Source organism: Humulus lupulus, chromosome 4 (genome assembly GCF_963169125.1).
Source record: "Humulus lupulus chromosome 4, drHumLupu1.1, whole genome shotgun sequence".
Lineage (NCBI taxonomy): Eukaryota > Viridiplantae > Streptophyta > Magnoliopsida > Rosales > Cannabaceae > Humulus > Humulus lupulus.
In genome coordinates this window covers 44,844,742-44,866,326 of record NC_084796.1, presented here as the reverse complement: position 1 = coordinate 44,866,326, position 21,585 = coordinate 44,844,742, and the positions used below count along the sequence as shown (strand labels likewise).

The window sequence follows — 21,585 nt, the reverse complement described above, 5'->3', positions numbered from 1 at the left end:
CACCCCGAACAGAGGTATCCTCGTCCGAGTCGCCTAGATCTCCGAACTTACTTTGGAGGCGTTCCATCATGCGTTGCATTCTTTCGGAGACGCGCTCCTGCTCAGCAAGCTTGGCCTTAGTGGCCACCAGTTCTTCGGCTACTTGGACCAGTTCTGGGTCCTTCTCATAGTAGCAGCCGTCCTTGTAATAACCGTCTTGGACATACTCTTCTTCGTCTTCTAAGTATGTTGTATCTTCGGTACTGACCTGATCCTGGCGGGATGTCGGGTCTTCACCTCGGTAGTCTAAGGGTTCGCTCTGCACCACATCTTCCATCACGGTATCGGGGTTGACCGTAGCATTTTTGTCAACAGCGGATTTTCGCGTAGTCACCATCTCTTTAGTACGAAGTGAATACAAAAAACGTACACAGAAAAAGAGCTGACTAACAACTTCCTACAGCTCTCAATGAAAGCACCAAAATGTTTACCGAGTTTTTCGGAAACGAATAACTAACAGAATAATAAAAAGATAAGAACCGTAGAAATACTGAAATGTAACTAAACAAACAGTGTTTTTACGTGGTTCAGGCGTTAACAAGCCCTAGTCCACGAGTCGATGTTATTATACTTGGAAAAGATTACAGTAAGATGGCTGGTGCATAAGAACTTCCCACCCTCACAATGTTTCTCTCGGGTTCTCTTAAAGAAGATGAAGCTAGAGAGATTTTGGTAGAGTCCTCTCCTCTCTCTCTTTTTTCTTCTTGTAAAAGGAAGGAGTCTTTATAGCTAGGGTTTCGGATCAGGGTTTTTCTCTACGTACATGAGTCTTAATTACACCAGCCATAAATAGGGGATACAATTACTATCGTCGCATGGCTACCAGACTCTATGTGGGTATATTTACGTGAAAGTATGGGGAACACACAAAGTCAGCCGTCTTTTCCAAGTTGTCAGCGGAACAGTAGGCGAAAAGGTACCCTTAGGCGTGCTGGGATGTGTGCGGCTTTGACCTGACGGGCGTGTCAGGCGGGATCCTGTGTCAGACGGATATCATTCCAAGCATGCCTTCTCCCGGACTCGACCGTTCGGTCTTGTTCTGTGCGGGGCACGGAACTGTTCCCGCGGAGACCACTCGAAGAGCCTCTCCTGGAAGGGGCCTCCCCGAGGGGTATCCTTCGGGAGTCCGGGAGAGTTGACGAGTTTCCGTGTTGTGCTTGTTTGGAAGAGTAATCCGGATACTAGACAGGAGAGGCGAAGCCTTTCTGTCCATCCGCTAGCTCTGGTCACCCTCCGTGAAAGACATCGATAATTCTGCTTCCCCGAGGTCATCAATCTAAACGCTATCCGGAAATCTGGATAACACAAAGTATTGAGATATCAAAAAAAATTTGGTACCTTCCTCTTCCGCCTTAAACTTTTTCTCAAGTGCATCCCATATCTCCATGGCTGATTTGGTCTCGGTGTAGAGGTCATAGAGCCTATCGGATAGGGCATTGAGGATATGACCCCTACAAAGAAGGTTGTCATCCTCCCTCTTTCTTCTCTTCTCCACCTCCTCGGGAGTGTCTTTGTCGGATGGCTCGGCTAGAGGTGCCAAGGATGACTCAAGGATGTATGCGATTTTAAGAGTGCTTAAAAGAAACCTCACCTTGTCTTGCCACCTAGTAAAATTGGATCCATCAAACCTATCCAACCTCACTAGGTCTTGGTTCATGATCTTGATGGTCTCCCCTTCCATTGAAACAAAAAAGGGATAAGCTTTTGAATGTTAGGACAATATAAATTGCCTCAATGGAAATGGTAAGAAAATGTTACAACTCTATGCAAAATATTACAATAGACAATGATTGATTAAATAAAGTGTTACAACTCTATAACTGAAAATAAAAATAAAAGGAGAAGCAGATGAAAGATGATAGAAATAGAAAGTACAACTCTATTACAATAAGATACAAGTAAACTAGAAGTGTTTGAACAAAGGAAATAAAAAGGATTACATCTCTTAAAAAAAAGTACAAGTAAATAGAATAAGAAGAAAAGAAGAAAGAGCAATAGAAGAAAATAAGAACAAGAATCAAAACAATAAACTCTCACTCACACAACCAAAGTGAAGAGTGTTGGGGATCACCAACTTGAACAAGGTTTGAAACCTTTGTCCAAAAGCTTATTTCCCCCTAACTCAAGCACTAAGAGATCTCTCACTGATTATAGGATAAGCTTTCTGGAATTATCAAGCCTCAAGGTGTTTCTAGCCAAGTGCTCTAATGGATAGAAATGTTGTGTCTTACAAGTGAGCTATAGGCTCCTATTTATAAAGTTTAGAGACACCCTTTGAATTTCAAATTCCACCAACCCCCATGGCTGTTACCAATGTTTAATTGGATTAATATGGAATTAAAAATGAGATTTGGGAGTTATTTGGGTTTTTTGAGCCGTTCAACAAAGATTGAAAAAACTGAAAAATTAGTCAGTTTTGGCCTGTGGCCGCGGCCAGAGACATTAGTGTTCGTGGCCACTAGTCTCTGTCCAACAGGCCGCGGCCACTGAATGTTGGTGGCCATGCCCACCGACCAATTTTAGCACAAAATATGTGCTATTTTTCCAAACAGTTCCAAACCCTCCCAAATGATTTTGTAACTCCCAAAACACATTATTGGGGTTAAAATCATATCTCTAACAACCATATCACATATGGCTTTATGAAATTCATCTCAATATTGTGTAACAACAATTTTACACAATAAAGGGTAATATTTGGAAGTTACAAATTTGTAACACCAAATATGTTACATTATTTGGATATATCTCATATATCTAAATATTGTAACTCTCTATTATATGTTACAATATGTGACACACTTTGTCACATTTATTTAATCTAAAACATTATATTATAATATAATATAATATAATATTGCATTATATTATAAAATAATATAACACTTATTGATCACTCGTACAGACACGTTTTGTCCATTTATTACGAGAAATATAAGGGACTTTGCGCAGCCAGTCATTCTTGCCATTTATTGTATTTTATACAAGTATTTGCTCATTACGTGTGTTGTTTTGCTGTATTATAATTTTAATTGATTTGCTCTGAGCAATAATGTTCGAACAGGTTTTGGTCAAGGCAAGTGAGCAAGGACCTAAAGCTCCTCGATCACTTGGAAGGCATATAAGGTATCCAGTAGGCAAATGTTTAACGCCCAAACGTGACTTCCACTTAGCGGTTGTCGTAGTATAGATCGGGCGGTCGATTCCACAAGGAGGCAAAGAAATAAAGTTAATCAATAAATAAATGTTAGAGATAAATAATATGAAGAAAATAGAACAAGTGATATTTTTGTTGTTTTTGAAATTTAAAGATTATAAATAAAGATAGAATAAAGTGTGATGTAACAATAGGTAACAAATAAGAAGGATCAAGAGTCACCAATATGCATACTTATTTATTTGGATATTTGATTCACAAAAATTACACAAATGGATAGTTCACATCCCAACTATTCATTTGGAAGATTTATCATTAAAGCACAAATATATTTCACAAAATGTATTCAAGTGATTATTATTCTTTACCATGAAAAGATGAGATAAATCTTATGAGAAATCTTAAAATGACATTATACCATTGGCAATAATGCAATAAAAGATTGGACATAAAACCTAACACAAATATTACTTTTACTATTTATAAAATACATAGAAAGAGCATGACTAATTCTATATAGATTTAGTAAAAGTAAATATATATGAATGAGATGGAGAAAATGATGAAGATATTATCTATATTATTTTCACTAATTTGATAATACATAGAAAGTGCATGACAAAATCTATATACTATTAGTAAATATAAATATAGATAACAAGATGAAGAAGTAGAGATGAAAGAAAATAAATCACTCAAATATATAAACTTTAAGCACATGGTGAATCAAAAATATCAAACAAAGTCATAATGCATATAGGATCATCCTAACCTTCCTAAGAAGGTTAGCCTATTATGCTAGACATTCTCATGAAATTTTAGAGAGAAAATATGAGAAATGAGACTAAAATTTGGTAGAGTTTTGCTACCTAAAAATTACATAGAAAATGTGAAGAAAGTGTCCCTATTTATAGATGGAGAAAAGGACTAAAAAGAAATTAAACCACAATTTGGGGTTTACAAAATAAATCTGAAATATTAATAATAAAATATGATTTTGGAAAATCAAATCTTATTATAAATATTAACCTAGTTATTTTGGTGTATGGTCAAAATGCCCTTTTTCAAAAGCATCAAAAAAGATGAGCTTTAAAGCTCAAAATGGTAATTTTGCAAGGCCCAATACCCACAAAACATGGCTGGTGACACAAGAGGGTTTTGACCCATTTTCAGCCAATGAGGGAGTGCCACGTAGGCAAGCTGCTGGAAGATGTTATTGGGTCACGGGCCTATGTTGTGGCAGCTGGGAAATGCTTGGGAGAGGCTGGGTCGTTGGACATGTTGGGCCTTCAGCTGAATGAAGCTTGCTGTGAAGGTGCATGGCTGAAGGAAGGACTTGGGCCTGCGTTGGGCTTCAGCTGGGAAATTGTTGGATGAACGTGAGGCAACTGGGAAATGCTTGATGGTCACTTGCTTTGGAGGAGAGGAGCGGACACGTGGCACGCTGGGGCTGTGACACCTGGCGAAGAGGTGGAGAAAGAGGCCAGCGGGCCTGGGCTTTCGTTTGGGCCTTCGGGACTGGGCTAAACTCCTTCAAAAATGCCATTTTCTTCATTCCTTTCTTCAACTTTATTTATTTATTTCTTTTCTTTTCTTTGTGACAAAATGCATATTTAATTCCTACAAAATAACAATAAATTAAATCATAATTAAATATTTCCATTTATAAAATAAATCATATTAATTCAATGAAAATATTAATTAAAATTAATTTATTTTGGCTATTAAAATCAATAAATAATGCAATTTTCACCACTAATCAGCAAAGCATACCGAAAGGTATGTAAACACATGAGCAAAATAAGTGAAAGCATGCTAGGGTACTTAGAGTATTTTTCAAAATTTTGTATTTTGTTAAATCAAACCAAAGTACTATGCTAAGTTCAGTCATGCGAACAGATGTTATAATAAAATGCAAATATTATAATATCTTGAGGAAACCTTTTACACCGCGAGCAATCACTGCTCAGATGTAATTGTTCAATTAAAAGTAAAAGCTGCCCGTGCAACAATAAAAGTTTAACTAGAAAATTAAAGTGTCTTTACATCACGACCCGTAGGCCGTGTACTTAAAAGATTAAAGAGTAAAAGAAAAATAGCAGACTACAAGGCTGGAGGATCTTGAGAGGTGCCCTGATCGACGACAATTGTAACGTCATTTTCCGCCTCTTCTACACCAGTGGCCAAGGAGATTTCGGGCGAGGCAGGTACCTTTGCTCTCTCTTCTTCCGCCAAGCGAGCAATGCAGCAGGCTATCTCAACATGTCTTGTGCGCTAAGGAAGATAGCTGAAATTAGCCTCCTGGTTATGTTTCCAGAAGTCATAGAAACACTTAACCGTGGCGTTCTTGTACCTTTCCAAATTGCTGGCGTTGGCTTTTTCAAGCTTCTCGATCCGTCCCTCCAATGTTATAGTCTCTTGTCTGCTCGCAATCAAGTCCTCCTCGAGCTTTTTAACCTCGTGGTAGTTGACGCAGTTAGACTCCTTGAACTGGTCTCTTTGCTCGACGACCTTGTCCAGGGCAATCTGCTTCTCCCTTAACTCCTCAGCCATCTTGTCCTTTTCCTCGAGCAGTGCTTCGTTTGTCTTCTGAGCCGCCTCAAGTTGTTCAGCATATTTTGCTTCGGCAGCTTTGAGTTCTTCAGTGTGCCGTTGCTCGGAGGTTTTGGACTGTTCGGTAATAGCTCCCGAGCGAAGACGGCCGGCAGTCACAGTTAGCATTGCCTGGATTAGCACATAAGTTAAATTGACTGATAAATAAAAGGACTTAGTCTCTACAGAAAAAGATAACTTACACTGGCAAGCTCGTTTAGTGAGCGGGTTAATATCTGTTCGACGTCCATCATCTCTGTCCCAGCCATCGCTTCTCGGCAACGTTCATGCTTCAAAATCTTTGCCATCCTGTCCTTGGCTGATCTTAGGGCACGGCTTGATATGTCACCCCTTGTGGAAGCAGGGGCAGCCTGATGTGTCTGGGCAGCTGGGGCTGGTGGGGAAGGTGTCGACCCGACTGGAGTAGGTGGAGATTCCCGCTCGAGGGGAGAAGCAGGTGGTGTGGCATTTGTTGAGGGTACGTCTGCTGGAGGGTTTGCAATACGGCATTTCTTAGCCGGAGGCGCTTTACTGCTTTCCCCTTAATGCCGCCTACTCGCTTTCTTCTTGCTCGCAAGAGCTTCAGAAGCCTCGGGAGCACAGTACATGTCGAACACGTTTTCAGAGTCCATGTCTGCAAGAAAGCAAATACATGAACAGTGAGATAGTACAAACGACTGAGTATGTTGTGTCAGGAAAAGAAACAAAGAAAATCGTAAGTAAAATACCTGAGCTATCATTACTGGTCGCTACATTATATACTCTACTAGTGTTACACTCACTCTCTAGCATGAAGAAGTCTGAATCTAAATTGAGAGCGTACTTAAAATTGTCGTCCCCGTCAAACAAGTGACAGGGAATTGGCACTATCTAAGAGCGAAAGATCAGTAACATTCTCCTCCAATGACTTAAGAATAGGCTTTGTGGCCTTCTTCTTTCCCTTCCCTGGAGGGGCCGGTGCGGCAGCAAGTTGGGGGGCACCAGTTGGCTCATTGATGGTCACCCCAGTTGCCCTCCTCGGAGGAGGTTGTGACACATCTGGCTGTTGTTCGGGGACTTCATGCCGGTAGCACTCCCCGCAGTAGATTCCCTCACATCCTGGTGAGGAGACAAAAGGCCGACCAGTCTCAGATTGGCCTCTGTAACCAGTTGTTTGACACTTTTCTCTATGTCAGTCAGGCTGGCCAGGAGGGCTAATCAGATCACCATGTCCGGAGTAGGGTCTGGTTGCAACCATGGGCCTGAAACGCACTAAATTTCTAAGGGAAGTGCAGCAAAAAATTAAAGAAAAATAAACGACCAGTGGTACAAAGACTTTACCTCCTTGTGTGAAGGCCAAGTTGTTTGCAACCATGTCAGTCGTCAGAAAGTACTCCAGATGGTACTTCCCCACGTTCGAGATAAAAGTAGTATCAGTCAAGAAAGTGCGACCTGTTTCCTGGTGACAGAAGTAGAAGAACCCCGTGTTTTCCTGGTTGGGGTTGGATGTTAAGTCGAACAAGTAGTTGACCTCATGTGGTGTGGGGACGGGCCATTTCTTATGGTTATAGAGGATATATAGTGCAGAAAGCATTCTATATCTGTTGGGAGTTATTTGAAAAGGAGCGACCCCAAAATAATTGTCCATTCCTTGGAAGAAAGGATGTAGAGGCAGGATCGCTCCTGCCTCGATGTGATATCTCGACCAAGTGCTGAAAGCGCCTCCACGCAAGTTCGCCCGTTGGTCTTTGGTGGGTTGGACTAGAGTCTCCCCAGGAAGTCCATATTTTTAAATGTAATTGGCAATCATCCTAATCGTAACTCGGCTAGGAGGGGCGACGTACCATTCAACATCTGGTTGAGTGGCATTTCGAAGTTGAGCGTGAGTTTGGATGCTAGGGTCGAGGATATTTCTTTCTCAACCACTGGTCGAGGGAATTTCTGCTTGGGGGCAGGCTGGTTTGCAGAAGGTTTTTGTGTTTTCTTTTTCTGGGCAGTGGATTTTACTCTACCCATGACTGGAATGTTTGACTGAGGTCTATTGGGTGGGGTTCGAGAAAAAGGAATTTTTGGTATCAACAGTGACGGTTGCTCCTCGTCTTCAAGCAATTGGGCAAGCAAGTCGTCGTCGATAGGCCTCTCACCTCCTCACGGATCTTGCATGAAAAGCTGTGAACAGAGAAAGGGGGAGATGAGAAGGTAAAGCCTAAAAATCTGTGTTGAGAGTTGGGATAACGTTGCTCGCGTATAAAAGTTAGCTTTTATACGGTCAGCAACATTCTAACAAAAGAACTAAATTTTATTCGAGCAGTTGTAGAAACAGATTAAAAAGCAGAAGTAAAAAAAATTTCAGAAAAAAGCTTTTTCGACTCCGAAGGAGCAGGAAAAACCCAGTTTTTCAACTAGCTTAAAAATCGAATTTTTACTTCGATTTTACGCCCTTAAAGCTACAATCTCGACTACCGAACTGGCTCCTAAATCCTATGAAACGTTACTTCACTACCCTAACAAGCATCTATGGATATACACACAATCCCCATAACAGTTTCGGCCAAGAACATTCAAAGGTTCAGAGATAAAAATAAGTATGAAACAGTTTTGCATGGCAACTCAAACGTCTAAGGAGTTCGTGAAACTTACTTAGATGAAAAAAAAATTCTGAACATGAAAGCTTTTGAACATCCGGATGTGAGTTCCTGGGATTTCTGGGCTCTGAAGATGGAAGTTCTTTGCAGTTCTTGGAGAGGAGATGGCGAGTGAAAAGTAAAAAGTAAAAATGTGGATTTGGGGTATTATTTATAGTGACTGCGACACAGTAGAAGAAGTGTCATGAATTACCTTTTTCAAAACATGAGGAAGTGTAATAGCCATCAGAAAAAATTTTGGGAAGCCAAAAAAGGCTAGATTAGACATGATTGATTGCTTTTCCCGAGAGGGCATGGGTGGCTCTGACAGATTTCGTGGGGTATTCGAAGAGTCAGTTTCCTAAGTTTACTTATTGCTTGTCCTAATAAATAAACTTGGGGGTAAATTTTTACCCGAAAAACGGCTGCTGATGATGTGGCAATGATTTCTCACACATGGTTGACACGTGGCGGAAGTGTTGTTCGACAATCGACCAGAGGCACATCACTTCGTCAGGGCTTAACTATTAGATACGACCAGGCTGGTCATGTAATTTGATTTATTTCCTTCTAAGATTGTAATCTTATAATAATTGCATTGAATATTTCCTCTTTATTACCTTGATACGCAGTGATTAAGGAAAGTTAAGGCCCATTGGCCCATGTAACCCTCCTTGAGCCTATAAATATGCATGAAATAGCTCAAGGAGGTGACTTTTTGATCTCTGAATCTTTTTGCTAAGTATTAAGAGAAAGAGAGCTGTAGTGTGATTATTCATCGTTTTATTGTAATTCTTTCAAGGTTTGTGAAACTCAAGAACCCTAGTTCTTTGATCACGGCTTTGAGATTCAATATTAATAATAGCACTAAGTGGACGTAGGTCATTACCATTCTTTGGGGCCGAACCACTATAAATCCTTGGTGTTTTCTTCTTTTCCATTATATTAAATTCTTAATTGTCGTTTTATCTTTTGTCGTACATTTGACTCCGTGTCGTTAGCCAAATCAATGGTCAACAAGCTCCTAGCCTAACATCCAAACACGATGATCTAATATGGGATTCTACCCGAAATGGTCGGTATTTAGTCAAAAAGTCGCTACCATCTTGCCACTACTTGGACAGGAAACGCGGAATGTTCTAATGCCATGAATTTGGTTCAATGGTGGAAATATGTTTGGAAACTTCAAGTCCCTGCGAAAGTCTGATTTTTTTGGCGGCGAGTGTGCCATAGTTGGCTGCCAGTTCAACATACCTTGAGGAATAGAGGTTTACTTGTTGATCCTCACTGTTGTTGGTGTTTCTCTAACAAGGAGTCTATCACTCATGCTTTATGGCTTTGCCCCAAGGTCAGGAAAATATGGAAATTAGTTGGGTTGTCTCAGTATTTCCCTTCTAACATAGAAGCTCCAGAGGCTTTTATTCTATGGATGAAAAATCATTGTTCTAGAACTGATTTTACCCACTTTGTTATGATTTTTTGGGTTGTTTGGTACAGAAGAAACATAAAGTATTTTAGTTTAAGTGTCCCTACTGATGCTGATTTAGTCTCTTGGGCTATGGACCTCTTACAAAGATACCAAGATACTTTGACTCATATAACTCCCAAGGACCCCAAGCTTCCTTCTCGATGGTGTGCTCCAACTAATGATTCTCTTCTCTTAAACTGCAATGCTGCTATTCTCCCCTTTAAGCTTGGTTGTGGTTTAGGGGCTGTCATCCGAAATGGTTGTGGCTTGGTAGTTGTTGCTGAAACTCGGTACATGGAAGGTCTTTTCTCTATCCCAATGGTTGAATGCCTTGCTATCAAAATGGGTCTTGATCTGATTTTGAAACTTCCTCCCTACCATTTTAATCTTACTTCTAATTGTGCCCTTATTATTCAAGCTTTACTTATCAACGATCACAACCCGCTTGATTGGGGAGCTCTAGTAGATGACATCAAAGAAAGGGGTCTCCTTCTCCACTGTAATTCTATTTTTTATTATGTAAGAGATACTAATAAAGAGGCTCACTCTCTAGCTAATTTTGCTCTTTCTCATTGTATAAACTCTATTTGTTTTGGGGTTGTTCCCATTTGCGCATATGGCATTGTTATTGCAGAGTTGCCTGAACCTTGTAATTAGTTTTGTTGAATGAAGTTCCTTTCTTTCAAAAAAGAAATAACTTTATATACATTATTATTAAATCTTAAAAATATGTAAGAAATAAAAAAGCATAAACATAATAAAAATTAATAGTATCAAAATAGTCGAGATAATATAATTATTAATATTAATTATAAAACAATAATGTAGGTAAGAATATTTTTTTAATAAAACATTAATTTAATATATAAAAATATTAAATATTTTTAAAAATACCTTGGAAATATTTTTTTTCTCATATCATGTTTGTTATTGTCATTAATTAAATGTCCAAATATTTTTAAAATAATTTTGTATTTTAAAAGAAAAAAGAAACAAAAATAACATTTAAGAACCTAAATAATACAATTTGAAAATATTGAAAACCTAACTGAAACAAAATCAACTTTTATAACCTAAATGTTACAAAGTGTAAAAAATGAAGATTGCAACTGAAATAAACCCTTCTTTTAACATAAACAAAATAGCTATATATTTTTTATTTTTTTGGAAGCAAAATCAGTACTAGCAATAACTTTCTATTAAGTTTTCATTTTAAAATAGTTACAAACTCATTCAACAGCTTCACAACTAGAAAATTGTTGTATATTCAAAGTAATAAATAGATCTGCCTATCATAATACTACAAAGATTTATAATTTTTCTTTAATAAAAATCAATGCATGGGTATTATTGAATATTGCTGACCAAAAACATGGTCTCAAACCGGGGAAAAATATAATCACATATTCTATTTATGTTACTTAAATTATGCAAAAAGAATTTCCTTGTCTACTTTGATTGCCAAGGATTATCTCCATAGTAGTAAGCAGTGCCAACCATAAGCGCCACCGTAGCACCTTGGACAACCACACGAGCTCTCATTAGCATCTGACCCAGTTGAGAATTGCCTCGCTTGAAGCTTATTAACCCAGCTGTGAGCACCCCCGCAGTCAAAAACGCCCCTAAAATGTTTACGCTAGCCCATTAGATTACAACAAAACAATTTGTTATCCAGACACTTTTTCAGAAATACTGCAATGAAAGGAACATATGAGTTTTGTCTCTAGGTATTTGACCAAATAGGAAAGTGTATAATACATAAACCAAGTCATTACACATGGCATATCAATATGACAGCCATTCAGTTTATCAGATTACACTGATGTTATACATGTATTACTTTTGCAACTATAGTCAAGACATGAATAGAATTGGAATTTACACTTATTTACACTTCCTACGATCTCAAGTCTTAACGTCTCTTGCTAGAGAGTTTAGGACAGATTGTATTCAACCTGGAAATCCAACTAGCATTCAAAACACACATAAAAAATCATATATTTAGTCTTTCTTCTCAATTTCATCAAAAGCATGTTCAACCAGAACTTTTAAAGAAAACTATATCAAGCCTTAGGCTAAGTACAAACTTTTGGGGGAAATGTGAGTCACAGACATCAATGGATCAAAAGAAACTCCAACTGAAACTACTTTACCATATCACTATATGCCACAATACAAGTTATACAATCATCTCAAGAAGATTCAAAAGGTGTAATTCAATGTATAGTTGGGGGCATATCTTGCATTTATCAATGAAATATTTAGTGACAACAATTACAATTTGAGCATGGTCATCAAAATTGAAATAGACCATACTCATCAGAGGCATCATAGAACTTTCCATATTAGATCCAATCTAACTCATACCCAACTAAACACATATAACTTTGTTGGCTCTGATGAGTATGGTATATTTCAATCCCTACTCAATAACATCAACCTTGCAAACAACCACACTAAAGCATCCAAAATTTAATATTTTTCCAATCTAACTCCTATAAATACATTTTTTTCCCTCAACATCTCTACATTTCTGCAAAGAGTTGCTACAAAGTACCACAAACTCATTCTCCGAACTACCTACTCCTAAATTCATATTCCAACAAAAAAAAATACACTACTCTGCATAATTTTCCATGCACTTAGTTCATATATTGACAATAAATTTTCAGAACCCCATATCTAATCTACCCTATTGCTTATTCAAAAAAAAAAAAATCCAATTAACAATCCAAACATTATAGCCCTAAAATCCAATTGAAGCTTGACTGTGGCATAATAATATATTAAACTTTAATATTCAAGAAATACCATAAATCAAAATGGGAGAAAATAATAATAGGTGATTCGAGACTTTACCAACGGGAACAAAAGGATTCCTGATCCGTTTCTTCTCCTCAAAAAAATCCTCGAAATCGGTCTCAGCTGAACCCATCTTGATCTTTTCCAAGTGAAAATACGTAAATAACTTATACCTGTACCAACATGAAATTCCTTAAGAGTAAACGAAAATTGGATCCGGGCAACAATCGATTTAGGATTTGAAATTTGGGGTTGAGAGCCCCAATCGACTAAAGCTAGAAATTTTAAAGCTAAAATATCCCTCTGTTCGTTCCCCTTATTTTCTATGTATTTTTTATTTAATTTATATTTTTCCCAATGCTACTATTACAAGAATACCCTTGCATAAAAATAAATAAATGAATAATCTGAAAATATATACTGGAAGGTGGGATATTTGCTGCTGTTATTTGTGATGTGAATGTCGAAAGTATTTATAGCAAGTTAAAAAGAAAAAAAAAAACAGAATTACGTCAGTGCAAGAAATGAGCTGAAAAATAGTAAAAAAAAAACACGAGAGAAAGGTGAAGAAATCATTAAAGCAAAAGGGTCTGGTGTAAACGGCCCGGATTAGCAAGTTTCAAAGTTATCGGGTTCAGATTTTTGCAGGTTTTGAGTTTGTAAAATAGATACCGAATCCGCCAAAATATTTTCAGATTTTGCATATTTTAGGTTTCGGGTATTCGTGTGTGATCGGGTCGGGTGAGTGTGGGTTTCAGATTTTGATGGGCCTATTTTCGAATTTGGGCCTTTAGTGGGCTTTGATAACATGTTTTCCAAAAATAGTAATTTTTTATCATTTTTTTACTTTTAACATTTTTTATATAAAAAACAAATTGAGAAAAACTTGTAAAAGCTAATTTGTTCAATTATTTTGGTCAAATTTGATAAGTTTTTTTTTCCACCCAAATTATGAAACAAAAATCTCTAAAAACTTAATTCCTAAACAAAATTTAAAAAGAAATTATAAAAACTTCATGTCCAAAATACCAAAGATAGAAGAAACGAGCATTAGCTCTCATCAAAATAGATCAAGAACTAGACAAATAAGCTGACCAAAACAGAAATAAGCATCTGCAGCAGGAGTACTGTCTCCTTTATCACATCCAATAATGACTAACGCTGCCCAAAATAGATCAAGAACAAGAACTAGACAAATAAGATGTGTAGTCCACAATCATCATTACCAACAAAGAGCATAAATCACTACAAACATTGAAACAAAGTGTGATTCAAATCTATCTTTGTTGATTCAATTCCCTTTTTCTCAACCTTGCATACATATATTACTTACCTTGCAATCATCCAACTTTGACAATACAATCAAATAGTGCAGCTAAGAACATCATCACCAATTAGAAGAGAAAAAAATTATAAAAAGATAAGAAAGCAAAATTCTCAACCAAGATATGGGGACAACAAACGAGATTTTAACCAGAACATCATAAAACCCCCATATTATCTCTATATTTGTGTGGTACTTGGGCTACGGCAGAACACATAAACAAAAATAGTCTGCATTTATATATATATATATATATATATATATATATATATATACTAGACTACTTTTTCCTACCTTTGACTCCATTAGTTCATTAAGATATATGAATCAAAATAGAGTTAGAAAATGAAAAACATTACAGAAACAATTACGAAGACATGAAAAAAGAAGGCTATAAAACTCTGAGATCCCAAAACAAAAAAGACACAATCATTAAAAGTTATAAAATTATAGGGGGTGTTTGGTAAAAAATTTTGTTTAAAAATTTTTTAAACACAAAAATAGAAATATTATTTTATTTTTATTTATTTATTTTTAAAAAATTAAAATATATTTGGTAACTATTTTTGTTTTTTGTTTTTAAAAACAAAAAATAATAAATGCGTTTAATAACTTTTATTTTTATTTTTTGTTTAACAATATGAGGTGTTGATTTGAAGAAGAGAAGAAAAAAAGAAAGGAAATTTTGAAAAACTGTTTAAAAAAATTTTAAAAGTAAAAAAATTCTATTTTCAAAATTTAATAAATTTTAATTAAAATTTAAAAAATAATAAATAATAATAGAGTTACTAAACATATTTTTTGTTTAATTGGCAAATTTTTAATTAAATAAATAAAAAACTATTTTTTTAAGTGTTACCAAACAACACCATAATTATCTCGTATGAGATCCCAAAAGACGAAAAATATAAACCTCAGATTCCTTGCCCTTTATAACTTTGGGAAACAAGAGTGTTAACGCGGTTCTTCGGCAACAGATAATTATACGAATAAACGGGATGGGTTAGTGCTAGATAATGAACCGTAATATGTAAATATTTATATTCCAAACTGGTGAAAATAGTATAGGGGGGAGGTTATAACTCCTTTCCTTTTAGGTGGTTCGAATGTTAAAATCCCTCTAGTCCACCAGTCAATATTATTGATATCTCTCTAGTATTCCTTACAGGGTGTTTCTTTACAAACTAGACGCCAACCCTTTGTAACGCCCAGGGTCTCCATATTTATAGGGAGAGGACACCTGAGTGTTGGTAAAGGGGGCCATCCCGTGACCTTCTTACCCATCATGTCACCTCTGTGACACTTATGATTAATTCCTAAAACCTGACAATGAAGTGTTGTCTAATCAATAGGTAAGGGGGATAATGGGCCGCATGGCCCAAACCAGTCATGGGACGCCTAAACACGCACGTTTATGCTGCGTGTCCGAGAATTCAGGAATGGAGTAGACACGTGATGTCTGATATGCGCATGTTTACATTGTGTGGTTAACTTCACAAAGGGACAGGGGTGCCAGATCTATGCCGCACCTCGAGCTTGATGTAGCATCAGCTCGTGATATCTACACTGTTGATCTGATGCCTTCAAGCATACTTGCTAGCCCTTTGATTAGCTCGGGCTACAAAGGTGGAGACTCGTAATAACAGCTCCGGGTAGGAGGCATCCACGTGGCGGATAGAATTATGCCCTTTTCCAGCTCGCTAATAACCCGTGGATATTTAGGGCGTACATTTGCCCCCTAAGCCCCTGCTCGTGGCACGTGGCGTCACCTGTAGCCACAGTGGGGGCTTTTAGGCTTCCTTTTCGACTCCTCATGTCCCACCTATTGCGCTTGCGTCGGATACGTGGAGCATCGTTGTTGGTGACGGCCCGTCTTCCGAGAATCTCATTAAATGGCCTAGCCTATCTTCGGCCGTCGTTTCGTCTTTCGAGTTGTGACCTTCGTATCTCGCATTAAGATGATCAAACGGTCCTCGTTCCTTTGCCTTTTACGTATATATAAGGTTGGCCACCTTTCGCATGAGCCACCCTTTATTTGAAAAAAAAAATTCCTTCCGGTCTTCGTTCCAGAAGTCTTTGAGTTCCAGACACAAGGGTTTCTCCGTGATTCCAGTTCTAAAGGCTCCACTAGGATTCTGATTCCTACGCCCCTTTCGATCTTCACACAGCAAAAACCTCTATAAGTCCTTTGCCTGCTGTATGTTTAAATGTTTCCATTTTTCTTTGTTTATGTAAACTTCTTTCTTAGTCGCACACTGTAGGTTGTTTTTTTTCTTTTTTGGCTGGTATTTTGTGCGTAGGTTTTTATCCTAGGGGTATCGACCATAGGAGAAAATGCTTAGGAATATAACGCATAGGACAAGATAATTCTGGGGTGACTTTTTTGGGTAATCTCTTGAAATGCCTGTTTGGAGAGGGGACGACGACAAGTTTCTGGGGTGCAAAACCGGGTAGCTTAGGGGTCACACTTCCCAGGCGGTTTTGCTTTTGAAACTTTCCCTCCAAGGCAAGCATTATCCTGACCCTCCTGACACACAGATCCCGAGCAATCGGGGACCCGTTGGGAGCATAGGCGCGCGTTCATAGAACCGCGTGGCCTCACACACTGCAGGCTGAGATTACCTCAGCCCGTGTAAGGAAAATCATTCCTCGCGCTAGATTCCCTTTCTTATTTCTAGGTCGCCTTTATAAATTTTCTTCATCTTTGTTCGTTAGGAGACTAGATGGGACCCAGGAAAAACATGCCCAAGAAGAGTGTCGTCAGCTCGTCATCCCAGCAGACCAGCAAGGGGAAGGAGGTGGTAGCAGATTCCCCTATCCCCCACTTCGGTCCCACCATGGAGAAAGAGGTCGAGGTGGGACCTGATGCCTTCTTCGAGGCCAAGAGGATTGCCTCGAAGGTTACAACTCAGGGGAAGGTCAACAAGATCCTGCTTTCCCACAACATCGACATAGGGACAGGCGCTCTTGTTGCTCGTCCTCCTCTTGAGGGCGAGCAGAGCTGCGCACCGCTCGACGAGGAGTTCGTGGCCTGGAGCGACGAACACCTCAAGGCCGGGGCCTTTCTTCCTCTGGACCAGTACTTCGTGGACTTCCTGAACTTTGTGAAGCTGGCCCCCTTTCAGCTCCCCCCTAACTCCTACCGTCTGTTAGCGGGGCTGAGGTACCTGTTCCTGAAGCAGGAATGGGAGGTCCCTACACCGGCGGACATTCTCTACTTTTTCTGCCTCAAAGCCAGCCCGGATCAACGGAGGTGAGGCGATGGGTTCTATTACTTGACCCGTTTCTCCAACTTCGCCGCAGTCATCGAGCTATCCAGCCACCCCAACGACTTCAAGGACTAGTTCTTCATGTCGACGGGGTTCTGGAACTACGAACACCATTAATTTAACCGTCCTCGTAAGTTCTTTCTATCCTTAGCTCACGAAATCGTTGCTGACTTGTTTCTTTCCATGCGTATTGATTTGAATACCATCGTGTAGCTATTTTTGCGAGGACGGCTAAATTGGTGACCCTTGGGGGTCAATATGAAACTTTGGCGAGGCTCCCTCCAAGCGAAAAAGACTATCGCCAGCTCATGTCTGATGAGACGATGCTGGCGTGTAAGTTAATTTCTCCGGGCCAGACCCTGGCCTTAAGGAGGCCGCGGACCATCCCTGCAGCTCGTGAGATGGCACCCATCCCCGAGGGGGGTGTTGCGGATGACGACGAGCAAGACGAGGAAGACGAGGTGCCGCTCGTGCGTCGGAAGCGGGCTCTTGAGATCGCCCAGGAGGTCAACACGGAGCGAATCCAGTTCGGGGCAGCAGTTGGGCCCTCCGGCCAAGGTAACCCATACTTGTTTAAGGATTTAGACAAGGATGCCGCAGACCTACGACTTGCTAGGTATAACCCCAACCAACTCGTTCACTGTCATCAAAATGACCCAGCTCATAACGTAACTCTGCTCCAGTGCGTTGACCAACTAGTGTTGCGCTATGACATGGGCCGCCCTAGGGGCACTGTAGTAGTAGACAATAGCCTGACCTTTAGGTCGGCCTTTTTTGAGGAGTACGGGACCAACCTTAGGTCGTGGCCCTCCCTTCTGGAGGGTATAGTAGCTTCGGGGCTTAGGCAGTATGTAGAAGAGTCCAGTCCTGAGGCGGATCCGGACCCAGAGCCCCCTCTCATTCGTGAAGTTATAATTTTAGACTCCCCCGTAGAAGCTCCGCGGCCGGAGGTCGTGGCAATATATTCCTCCTCTAGCTCGGAGGGTAGGACCTTTTTCAATACATTCTTTAGATTTTTTGTGATAAAATATTTTTACATGCATACTGATGCTTCGTTGTCTTTGTTTCACGCGAGGAGATGTCACAGCCCGGGGACAACGTTCTGCGATCCATGTTTCGGGGGGGGGGGAATCCTTCCTCCGGGTCGTCCAGACCATTGGTCAAGAAGCTCCGGCTGACCAAGAAAACTCCCCCTCCTGGGACCACTTCCAAGTCTCCTACCAAGGGGAAAGGCCAGGGTCCTTCCGCCATAGAGAAGGTGCCTCCAGCCCCTCCCGCCATAGAGAAGATGGCTCCACCTCCCCCGCGACCTCCTGTCTCTAATCGGGAACTGGAGGTACCAACCGGGACCTTGCCAGCTCTGGTTCCCACCGTGTGCATCCCAGTCAACACTCAGGCCCTGGAGAAAATCCCCGAGGCCTTTCGAGGGACGGTTTATGAAACTGCAACCTATATGGTGGATCACTGCTACAATGCCATCCCAAGGGATCTGTAGGAGATCGAGATGAGGAGCCCCGAGAACGTTATGGAGTCTTCACTGGGGATGACCCTCACGGTAAGTCTGCTCAATCAATGGTTCTCTTTGCTTTTTCTAAAGCACATGCCTTATCATCTTTTGACCTTGCAGGCGGCTTTGGCCCTACACCGAAGCAAGCTTGGTCCCGGGCCAAGTTTGACGAGGTCAAGGGCGAGTTCCAGACTGCCAAGGGTGATCTTGCGTCTGCTCAACAACAAGAGTGAGATGCCAAGGCTGCCCTGACGGCTGCCAGGGAAAGCAAGAAGGTCGCGCAGGCCGCTTTGATAGCTGCGCAGGCCGACCTGGAGGCAACCCGGGCCAAGCTGCTGGAGGTCGGGGCTACACAGGTTGCCTTGGATACTGCAAAGGTCGAGCTTGAGGAGGCCAAGGCTGCCCTGGTGGCAGAGAGGGCATCTTCTAGCTCCTCCATGGAGGCCATGCTGTATCATTGCTGGGCCTTCAACCAGGATGGTGAGTTTTCCTTCCTGAGACCGGAGGTGTGGGAGCCCTTCCTCGAGTAGTTCAAGGCTCGACTTCAACAGGAGGCGCCCTCTGAGACTGGGGAGACTTCCGCTGCAGCCGAGCAGGACGTTGAAGGGGTGACTTCGTCGGAGTGGCTTGGTGGGGCTTAGGACTTTTGCTCCTTTTTCTCTTATTTTTTATTTGTAACTTTTTATCACGAGGTTTTTTATCCTCGAGACAATTGGTTTCCTCAGATTTACTTTAATATATTTATATATATATATATTTGTGGTTTAACTTTATTGTTACTCCTCTTTAACGCATTTGATGAGAACTTAGTTTCTGTTGGTGTTATGATTGACATCTCATACTTTTAGGAAAAAACATCGATTAATCAATTTGAACCAACTTCTAAGTTTTAGGACCTGGTTGTATCCAGGACATTAATTTTAAAAACTTAGTTCGCGTTAATCCTTTATTGATATCTCGCGCTTTTTAAGAAAAACATCGATTAATCAATTTGAATCAACCTCTAAGTTTTAGGACCTGGTTGTATCCAGGACATTAATTTTAAAAACTTAGTTCGCGTTAATCCTTTATTGATATCTCGCGTTTTTTTAAGAAAAACATCGATTAATCAATTTGAATCAACCTCTAAGTTTTAGGACCTGGTTGTATCTAGGACATTAATTTTAAAAACTTAGTTCGTATTAATCCTTTATTGATATCTCGCACTTTTTAAGAAAAACATCGATTAATCAATTTGAATCAACTTCTAAGTTTTAGGACCTGGTTGTATCCAGGACATTAATTTTAAAAACTTAGTTCGCGTGAATCCTTTATTGATATCTTGCGCTTTTTAAGAAAAACATCGATTAATCAATTTGAATCAACTTCTAAGTTTGAGGACCTGGTTGTATCCAGGACATATGCCCCCCAAGTAATCAGGAAGGGACCTTTTGTGGTTGCTTGACATTACATCCACAAACATATATGACACCGCGAAAAGACTCATTATTTAATAAACAAAAGGTGGCTTTCCTACTTAAGCCTTACAAAGATATTACTGATAATATTTCTTCAGGTGTATAGCATTCCAAGTCTGTGGGACTGCTTCTCCATTAAGCCGAGCTAACTTGAAGGTTCCTTTTTTCACGACCTCTGTTATTTGATAGGGCCCTTCCCAGTTTGGTCCCAACACTCCGTCCTTGGGATCCTTATCGGCTAAGAAGACTCTTCTGAGTACCAGGTCGCCTACGCTAAAGACGCGTTTCTTGACCTTTGAGTTGAAATAACGAGTGATCTTTTGTTGATAATGCACGAGCTGCAGCTGTGAAGCTTCTCGTTTTTCGTCAATTAGGTCGAGGGACGCGCAGAGCAATTCGTTGTTCCGGCCTTGGTCAAATGCTTGGACTCTGTGCGAGGCTACCTTTACTTCGACAGGAAGGACGACCTCACTCCCGAAAGCCAGGGAGAAAGGAGTGTGACCCGTCGAAGTTCGGTGCGAGGTCCGGTATGCCCACAGTACCTGGGGGAGCTGTTCGGGCTAGACTCCCTTGGCTTCATCCAGTCTCTTCTTAAGGATTGCTTTTAGTGTCTTGTTGACAGCCTCGACTTGCCCATTGGCCTGGGGATAGGCCACGGAGGAGAAGCTTTTAACAATGTCGTGCCTCTCACAAAATTCGGTGAAGAGATCGCTGTCAAACTACGTTCCGTTATCTAATACGATCTTCTTTGGTAGCCCGAATCGGCAAACAATATTCTTGACCACAAAGTCGAGGACCCTTTTTGAAGTGATCGTCGCCAGAGGCTCTGCTTCTGCCCACTTTGTGAAATAGTCGATAGCCACCACCACGTAGTGAACTCCTCCTTTCCCAGTAGGGAGGGCACCAACCAGGTCAATCCCCCAGACCGCGAACGGCCATGGGGACGAGATCATCTTCAGCTCGACCGGAGGAGCCCGAGCAATTGTGGTGAATCGTTGGCACTTGTTACATTTTTGGACGTAGGAGATCGAGTCCTTTGACAGAGTGGGCCAATAGTACCCTTGCCTTAATATCTTCAGGGCCAGGCTTTGCCCCCCAGCGTGATCTCCGCAAAAGCCCTCATGCACCTCCTGCAAAATGGTCTTCGCCTCGCTTGGTAGAACACACCGTAGGAGAGGTAAAGAGAGGCCACGTTGGTATAATATCCTATCTATCACTGTATACCTCGGAGCCTGGTAAAGTACCCTCCTTGCGTCATTTCGCCCCTCGGGTAACTTCCCTGCTGTGAGATACTCGAGGATGGGAGTCATCCAAGTCGGTCTAGTGTCGATCATCTCGACCTCTGCCCTGATTTCCTCTATGCTTGG

The 21,585-nt window shown here is 40.4% G+C and overlaps 1 long non-coding RNA gene across 1 annotated transcript; it reads right to left on the bottom strand.

Annotated features, from left to right (window-relative positions):
* Positions 1-11,237: 11,237 nt before the first annotated feature.
* Positions 11,238-13,629, bottom strand: LOC133830383 (uncharacterized). Its single transcript, XR_009892027.1, has 2 exons — positions 12,719-13,629; positions 11,238-11,481 (listed from the first exon to the last, which is right to left on the bottom strand). It is a non-coding gene; the product is annotated as an uncharacterized LOC133830383 (long non-coding RNA).
* Positions 13,630-21,585: the final 7,956 nt, after the last annotated feature.